At 37.5% G+C, this 9,622-nt stretch overlaps 1 long non-coding RNA gene across 1 annotated transcript in view; it reads left to right on the forward strand.

The window, feature by feature from the left end:
- The first annotated feature begins 2,483 nt into the window (after positions 1–2,483).
- Positions 2,484–9,622, forward strand: part of LOC111742027 — a 28,522-nt gene continuing 21,383 nt past the window's right edge. The window contains exons 1-2 of the long non-coding RNA XR_002781158.1: positions 2,484–2,892; positions 3,334–3,462. This is a non-coding gene — a long non-coding RNA (uncharacterized LOC111742027). The remainder of the gene's footprint in view (positions 2,893–3,333; positions 3,463–9,622) is intronic.

The following is a 9,622-nucleotide window of genomic DNA, read 5'->3' on the forward strand; positions in this document are numbered from 1 at the left end:
ATAAAATAAATTTTGAACACAGCTTCAGGGTCAAGGGAACCATCTAGCACACCTTTTCTTGCTGTAGGGAAATTGATCAAAAAAAAAGGAAGGCATGGGTGTACATGATCTCAAAGGATTTTAAATGCTCCCTGATCTACCAAATGCTACCAAAATGCCTCTAAATTCTAAAATGACTGCTAAAATTATTTTTTTTGTAATCAATTTAAAATATGTTAGTTATATTTATATTCCTCGTATGTTACATTTGTAATTTATATGTTGTGATTTTCTGTATGAGCAATATGTTTACAGAAATATCTTTGAGTCTTAGAGAATATGTTTTCTGTTTTAAGATACAGTGGAGGGTTATAGCTGTATACACATATTGTCAGGAACACAAAATCTTAAACCTATTTCAAAGTGAAAATATTCACGCTGTGCTAAAATTTCTAATATCTCATTGTATAGCAATGCCCCAATTTCTCTTTTTCAGGTGCTCCCTGATACCCTCCTGATATAACAACAAAAGTGGTAGATTTAAAAATAGCAACCTTCACTTTATACTTTATAACAAATAGCTATTTTGTTTTGTTCTTATCCAGCTGAAGATACTTAATGCCTACAATATGTAAGTATAGTTAAGTAAATGACAAAAATTCAATGGTTTGTAATTACTGTGTAACAACTTTGATTAGTTTTTTATTAAAGCTAAGTGGCATACTTCTCCAAATTTAAAAAATATATAGAGAGAGAGACATGATATTCTCTTTCCTTGCTTCTACCATTTTATTTAGAATTTTTAGAGCATTTTTACTGTCAAGAGTCCCATGCCATTTTAAAGACATTTCAGTTCCTGTATCTTGTGTCGAAAAGTCTCTGGGTATAACTCCCATCTCTATTAATAATGAAGAATTCTGGTGGCTTTCTTTCTCTGCTTGTTAGTATTCAGCTCTCACTAACCTCTCTGTCAAAAAGAGTTAATAACACGTTGGCTTTTATACACTTTAAGTGAGCCATGCATGTGAAAGATTATTAAAATGTATGACATATAAATTCAAAAGTAGAAACAATTATACATGAAAAGCAAGAATATTGCTATTAATATCACTTTACCCTCTGTGAATAAACAGGAAAGCCAAGACAGAGATTCACTGGCTTTGCTGACTCTAACAGCAGTGAGGTCAGGAGAAGGGCTGGTACTTCAGTAATAATATCCTTGGGGGCCTTCCATATGCCGGTTTGCAAATAATTAACACTCAAGTTACAGAGCCACTTGGCCCAACCTGCACAATATCAGTTCATGTGACATTTAATAACAGTGTAATTATGCAGCCTTTTAACCTTTTCAAATGCAGCTTCTATTTGAGATAAGAAAAATGATCAATCTACATATTTTTCTTCTATGAAATTTGCATAAAGCTAAAGAGTTATATCTGCCATGAATTAATATTTATAATGAGAGAACAAAATATTTCATTAGGAACAAGACTGGCTGCAAGTTTTACTGATTCACTTATTTCTTTTGTATATCCATGTCATACCTTATTTTGCTTTTGTAATTTTTCACTTCATTTTAAACTACACATCAAATTTACTCATTGATTCTGAGATCAGTTAGTTTCCTCATCTGAAAGGTGAAAGGAGAATAAAATAGATGATTTGTATTCAGTTTTTTTTTTAAGCTGAACCTCAGCATTTTGTAAAGATGGGACTAGGGCTGTTATGGGTAACATTGGGCTAGAGAGGGACTTTTCTCTCAGGGAGAACCCTGAGTCTCCTTCCCCTCTAACATGCAAGAACTTTAGGAAATCTAGAAAAAACAAAACACTTACTGGAATTAGGAGGTGAGGACACATAATACAAGGTCAGTATAGCAATCCAATAATAAAATTAAGAAAACATTACCATTCATAATAGCATGCAAAAGAATGAAATTCTTAGGAACAAAGTTAATAAAAGGGCAAGACCTATATGCTGAAAACTATAAAACATGGCTGAAAGAAATTAAAGGCCTAAATAAAAAACAAAACAACATAGTTGACAGTGTTTAGGTCTGGCTTATGGGATTATGTAGTATAATATATTTTCCTTTTTGCTTATTGATATTTTTAAATTTTTTTATTAGAATTATTGGGGTGACATTGGTTAATAAAATGAAATAGATTTCAAGTGTACAATTCAATAATATGTCATATGTATACTGCATTGTGTGTTCACCACCCAAAGTTAAATTCCCTTCTGCCACCAAATATTTGACTCTCTTACTCCTGTCTACCTCCCCTACTCCCCTATTTTTTGCACTTTTGACAATAAAATTTTTAAAGAGGAGGAAAACTAACATTAAACATTTTTAAATCTTCTTTCTTCCAAAATGACTGTTAATTGAAAAGTAACTGGTTAGTTAAAGGTGGTTAATTGAAAAGTAACTGGTTAGTTAAAGTAGTAGATGTAATAAAACATAAGTATGCAGTTTGAACTAGTTTTACTTTTGTAAAGGGAATGAGAAACAACTCCCAGAAACAAAAGTGTTCTTTAGCTGTAAATGTGCCTTTGACTGTGGTCATCTCTTTTTTTTTTTCTATGAAAGACAGGAGTTTCCCGCAAAAGTCTAAGAAGCTTAAAATAGTGAATGAGAGTGACTGTAACAAGCTAACATGGTTTTTAGAATAACTGAAGTTCCAGAGAAGAATTAAATAAAATGACCCAGTGAAGAAGTTGGAGGAATACCCTGTCAAGAAGAGCCTTAACATCTGAAAACACGAGTGTTTGGGTGGATCTGATGGGAATGGCACTCACAGGGTGCTCCTGGAGAAGGACTCAGGTCAGAGAAAAGGAGTCTGGACTAGGAAAGCCAGGGCATTTTCCTGTAAGGAGAACTCAAGGAGGATTCTAGCTGAACTGATAACAAAGGTAACCTTCAGTATGGCTGGGGGAGAAGCCAAGACTGTGCTCCTGGAATTCGGAGCGTTAGGAGCAAAGGAATGTGGGTGAAGGAGGAAGATCAGTAGTCTCAAAAGCTGAGACTTAGAAGATGAATCTCTGGAGAGAAAAATATCAAAACATTGTAAAATTGTTCTTACCATTTGCCTCCACTGTTTCACTCTATGAAGCACACATCTCCAGATTTTCTTCTGCTACAGGAAGTTACATCCGCATATTGGCACCACAGTGTACCCTGCTGGGAAAAGAAGCACTGGTAGAGACTAGGTAGTCAGAAAAGGAAGGGAACTAACATCAACAGAGGAAGTGCTGCTTCATAAAATTTGGCTAAGGATGTTATGCATGCAACTTTTTTTTTTTTTAAGTTCACAAGAAATTTGTGCAGTCAATATTTTTATCTCTGTTTTACAGATGTGAGGAGAAGGAGTTTGGTAATTTATGGCCAAGCTGATCAGTCAGCTTTAGTCAGCTCTGGGCCCAGGCCCTCACTGACCATGCCGACAAGCGTCATCTAACTTGAAAGTAGAAAATTCAATTTAGGTGAGTTAAGATAAATAATTCAGGTGGGAAGATTCATCTGTTTGGCATTGTTATTACTAAAAAGTACGATAAAGTTTTAGTATATTGCTTAATTTCCCAAAGATTCCAGAGAGACACCTATCCTTTAAGATACAAAAAAAAAAAAAAGCAGAAGCATTCCATTCTTCAAATGAAAAAATTACAAGTAGTATTTTTTAAATACAACATCATTCTATTAGTGGTGCTAATGGAATTAACTCAGCTACATAGGCAGATCATGCTATGTCCAACTGGTTGAGAGGTTGAGGAAATCAAATATTGTTAAATGTGATTTAGAGATGTACAAAGTTATCTCTCAGAGAGAAAACCATTAGCAGGTTTATACCATATCTAGATTTTTCTTTTCTATTTTTCTATTACAGTATTACAAAGCTATATTACAAAGTTGCTGATAATCAAGAAAGATTACCTGTTTCCAGACTGAAGGAAAAAAAAGCAACCAATTATACTATATCAGAAGTATCATTTTTGGGGGATAATAACTGATAGGAGTGATGAATGATTTAATTCAAGTTCCAACAAAGAATTTTAACGAGAACATTTTCACTTCTCATTCATTCATTCATTCTTCATTCTTTCCCTCTAATGCCAGTCCCTGTTCAGTGTGAGAGAAACAATAATGCGTAGGACATGGTCTTTCCCTCATAGAACTTGCAGTCCAGTGAGGGTGAGCAATACACAAAAGCTAACTACACTGAAGTGATGGGCTCTATATAAGGGCATGATGAGCAAAGGGCTATGGGAGCCAGGAGAGGGTGGTAGGTGTCTACTGCACCAAGGACCAGTGTGACTGTTAAAGCACCCGAGGGCCAGAGGCCAGCCCTAGTCCCTGGAATGGCTGCCAACCTAGCAGCTAAAGAGCCATGGTTACACTGTCCTAACAATATTCAGAGAGTGAGATGAAGCCAGGACCAGCAACCCCAGTATTGTGGTTAACAGATATTAAAGCAAATATGGAGAAAATGTATGATCAAGCCATAGCTGGGGTTTGAAAGATAAGTGCTCTATTAAATATATAAAGAAATAACATGAGCAGGCAATGTTGGTACTTCACTGAAGTTTAAATTCATCTTCAACTTATCAAGATCCCAAGACTTTTCCTATGATTTTTCTAAGCCTTTATACTTTCCTGCATTATGGCTCTGATGTGAAAAGTATGGAAGTGTTGAGAGTTAAATATTTGGAAGTGGAAGATGAATCTCTGTAAGAAAGTGGCTAGAGTTTTCATTAGCACTTTGTTTGGAACTTTCTCACCTAATTCTTTATGTTTTTTTTTTTCACCCCTTAAAAATTGTAATTCACCATTCTTCATTCATCCATTAAACATATATCAAGTGCCTACTGTGGGCTAAACATTGAGGATACATAGATGATCAAATGCCATCACTGCCCTATGGGAGTTCAGTCTTGATAGAGAGCAACATGCAAACAATTCCAGTACCAAGCAATAAATGTGTAAGACACACACTGGAAACACAGTGGAGGAACTGATTGATCTGTCAGAGAAAGACGTCACAGGAGATGACACCTTTGAGCTCAGTTCTAAAAGATAGGCAGAAGTTTTCAAATGCAAGTGTGGCAAAGAGCTTTCCAAGGAGAGCAAATAGCTTAAGCCAACATATATGAAGGCACTGAATTGCATGAAATGTCTAAGAAAGATGACTTGCTTTAGGTAAAGATTAGAGTGTCAGGAGATGAGCTGGAAAGGTAGGTTGGGACTACTATACAGAAAAGAAGAAATAATTGCATTGAAAACTTTAGCACCTCTGAACTTGTGGGTTCAGAGCTAATGGTTTTGCCTCTGGTTGACCTTGCTTGGCTTCCACTTATTGTCTACTAACCCAGTCATTGCTAAGACAAAGTTTTGAAGCAGGCAAAGTGCATACATAATGTCTCTCTGTTATTTTTCCCCCCAGTTTTATTGAGAAATAATTGACATATATCACTGTATAAGTTTAAGGTATTCAGCATGATGTTTTGATTTACATATATTGTGAAATAACATAATAGGTTTGGTTAGCACCCATCATCTCATATACATACGATAAAAAGAAAAAGACTTCTTGTGATGAGAACTTTTAGGATCTATTTTCTTAACTTTCCTATGTATCACATAGCAGTGTTAGCTATAGTCATCGTGTACTTTACATCCCCAGGACATATTTATCTTATACCTAGAAGCTTGTACCTTTTGACTACCTTTCTCCAATTTCCCCTTCCCCTACCCCCATCTCTGGTAGCCAGAAAACTGATCTCGTTTTCTATAAATTTGGTGGGGTTTTTTGTTTGTTGTTTTAGATTCTATATATAAATAAGATCATACAGTATTTGTCTTTCTCTGACTGACTTATTTTACTTCCAATATGCCTTCAAGTTTGACCATGTTATCGCAAATAGTAGAATTTCCTCATTTTTTATGACTGAATAATATTCCATTATGTGTGTGTGTGCATGTGTCTATGTGTGGGTGTATCTCACAACTTCCTTATCCATCATTCACTGATGGACGCTTGGGTTGTTTCCATGCCTTGGCTATTGTGAATAACGGTTCTATGAATGCAGGGGTGCTAACATCTTTTCAAGTCAGTGTTTCCATTTCCTTTGGACGTAGCCCCAGCAGTGGAATTCCTGGATCACATGGTAGTTCTATTTTTAATTTTTTGAGAAACCTCCATACTGTTTTCTATAACGACTGCACCAATTTACATTCTTACCAACAAGGCACGAAGGTCCCCTTTTCTCTATATGCTCACCAGCATTTGTTATCTCATGTCTTTTTGATGATGGTCATTTTAACCTCTGTCTCCCTTCTGCTTCCCCTCCATTCTTCCAAGAATAACCTCTGTCTCCAGACTTCTTTCTAGCTTCTTTTATTCTGCTAATCTAACAAAGTCTGTTGGCAAGAGTCTCCCTTTGTGGTTTTGCTGCAGTTCCAAATGAAATTGATAAACACATTTAAAAACATAGCGGCTTCACCATGCTACTTCTCAACACCATACACCTGGCTCTTAGCAGAAGTGTTCAAGGTTTTACACAAATGAATTTTTGGATCTGGCAGGTATGTGCATGCATGTTTGTGTGTTTGTGAAGATCTCGGGGGAGAAGGGGAAGAGATACTTTTGGGGCTGTTGAAGTCATTACCTGGATTCACACTTCACTGAAAGTGAGGAGCTAGCCACATCTAACCAATTACCATCTCATTGCCTGGGGGTAGTTGTGGTCTTATTGTTTGTAGTCTGGCGGTGGGTAGCTATGCGTGATTGGAGCTTCAATGTACAAGAGTCATATGTTAAAATATTTATAATCATTACCTGTTAAGATGTAGTAAATTATTTACACTAGCAAAACCACCATCACAACAGATTTTATTCATAGAGTCCCACTATTTCATGATGAATCTGTAGGTTTCCTGCCTTAAGAATAATTGGTGTTTAATGGATGCTTTGAACAAATTAAAGAGAGCAAAGACAAACAGACAAGGCTATAAGTTATATGATAGTTTTGTTACCAGAACTGATCAATGGCTTACCAGCAGAAGCATCAGGATTCTGTGAAACTGAAGATGCTTCCTGGACCTTATTGTTCTGTCTACACACAGAGACCATTATAGGAGATAAAAAGTTCTAATATGTTCTCCATGTTCTATATGGCAGTTCTAGAAGATATTGAGATGAAGAGAGTGTTTAATATTATCAGTATGGCTAGGGGAATATAAGTCTTTCAGTGTAAGCAAACACCTGCATTGTGGTAGTTAAGAAAGAGTCATTTGCCTTGCAGAGTGTATGGTCTAAGCCTTTTACAATCTCTGGTGGCAGCATTGGGAGGCAGAAATAAGAGATGATACTAATAAGCTCTGATCTTGCAAATGCAGAATGATGGGCCAAGAACTGACTATAAAGGCTTTGCCAACTGGGGATTAGGAGTGGCACTCAAATTAAAATGCGAGAGCTTCTCTTTTTCTCTTTTCTGGCACAACTTCTTTCCTCCCTACAGAGAAACAGAAGCCTATGGCAATCTTTTTTAAATTCTACTGAGGGTCTTTAGCTTCATGAGCGAAGGGAGACAGAGTTTTTCTTTTAAACTAACATCTTAAGCAGGTCAGCTGAGAACTCTTCCACACCTCCTGGGAAAGGTAAAAAACAGTAACATCCTCCCAGGACCCTCAAGGGGATGATGTCACAAAGCAGGGGTGGGTATGCGGTGTCGGCCTTCACTACCTTCACTACAAGCATCACGATCTAGGCTTGGGCTGCAAGGGAATATTTGAAATCACTTGTTGCCAAAGGTGATGAGCTGCCTCTGTGCAGTCATGGGAAACAATTGTTGGAGATTACTGAAGTAGAGTCTGGAGAATTTTGAACATTGTCTCTTCTCCTGAGCTGGATTCTTCTCCTCATTCGAGAGTTGCTATGTGCAAGGCAGGTTACCCCATCGCCTTGAATAAGGGAAAGCCAAACTGAGGGGCCACAGAAGCATTATCCATGTGCCAAATGAGCAGGCCTTTTGCTTATTAGTACAGGGCTCAACAAGCAGCAAGAGGGTTGTTTGGGCTTGGCTTATGTTTGCTGTGTTTCAAAACTAAGGTGAAATCTGGCTTCAGATCCCTGAGGTCTAACCAATTCAGTAATGAACTCGGACAGCTTAATAGGTGATATTTCCACCCAATCCCCAGATTCTGTCCTGGGGAGATATTTTCTAAGTTGAAAATGGGGTAAATGTAATGGACCCCACTCAAAAATGACAGATCTCCTTGTAAAATCATCTATAAATGAATGGAACTGGTGATGCCTTAAAATATTCCTCTATTCTTAAAGTTATATTCAAGAGTCTTATTGTCAAGAAAACATGATAGGTTTATTAAATACTCTATAGAATAATGTACTTGAAGTGCCTGCCTTATCTTATGCAATTTTTATATCTAATCTGAGTTGTATGTATGCTACTGCAGCTTCAAAACATCTGGGCACAGCAATTTTTTTCATTCCTGCACCTGCAAGGGTAAGTACACACATAAACAAAAAAGAAATTAAATCTTCCACAGAGCTGGGGAAAAAAAGAACCCAACCAGCCATGAAGCTCAAGGGAGCCGTATGACAAGTGCTGAGCTGTAAACAAGCTTGAGAGGGATTTAATTCTTATGACAAGTGCCAGTGGTGGCATCTCACATGGACTCAGCATATGCACACGTTTCAGAGAGGAGCCACACAGGATTTAACGCAAATAGAAAAGAAGAAAAAAAAGAAAAAGCTCTCAGTGCATCAGCTTCTCTTCATCTATAAATAGCCAAGCAAATCAGGATGAGCTAGTGTTGTAATTATCTTGATTTTCAGAATTTTTGCCACTCAGAAGAGATTTTAAAAGTCTCCTCCCTGCTCTTTATAATTATAGCTGCTGTTCCAACCTCTGCTAAGGGTTGGTGGTTGCAGTATGATATTCGCCAGGTGGCTGCTCTGCAGCAGAGAAAATTACCAAGTTTCCTTGGTTAGTCCGGTTTTGTCACTTAGGATCCAAGTCAAAACTTCCGAGGGCAGCCATTCATCATCTTGTGACAGCCACTTCTTCACTTTTGCTTGTAAATTCTCGACTCTGGCACTGTGGGGCCTGCCTGCACTTGAGTAAATGACACAACTAAGGAACCAGAGTAGCTGTGTTCCACTTTGCATAGAATCACAGACACCTATGCCAGGAGAGGATTAGAAACCGAATCTTGTGACAGCCCAGAAGCTGGGCCCCATCCAAACGTGAAATGCCAGGTTTGATGATCCCTGCTCTCTTGGTATGTTCGAGAACTAGAATAGAGGATGGGGAAGAGAAGTGGGAAGTGATTCTTAAAAACAGATGGGGGAGACTATAATAATTAGTGCACTGATTTAGATAGATGCCTTTGCCATGCCTTAGTAACCTTGGATTGCCTGTGTCATGTGCTGTATATGCCATGGCATTGAAATACAATTGCTGCACTCAGGTTTTTCTTTAACACCAAGCTCCATTTGGTTATTTTAATGAGACATTTTCATTTTCGGTACACCTAAGTTTTGACATTTTCCCATCATTAGCTCTCGTGATCTGGTTGGAAGTACTAATGCCACAGGCCAAAACACAGCTCTTGGATGGCAGTGGC

This window comes from Pteropus vampyrus, unplaced genomic scaffold (genome assembly GCF_000151845.1).
Source record: "Pteropus vampyrus isolate Shadow unplaced genomic scaffold, Pvam_2.0 Scaffold85, whole genome shotgun sequence".
Taxonomy (NCBI): domain Eukaryota; kingdom Metazoa; phylum Chordata; class Mammalia; order Chiroptera; family Pteropodidae; genus Pteropus; species Pteropus vampyrus.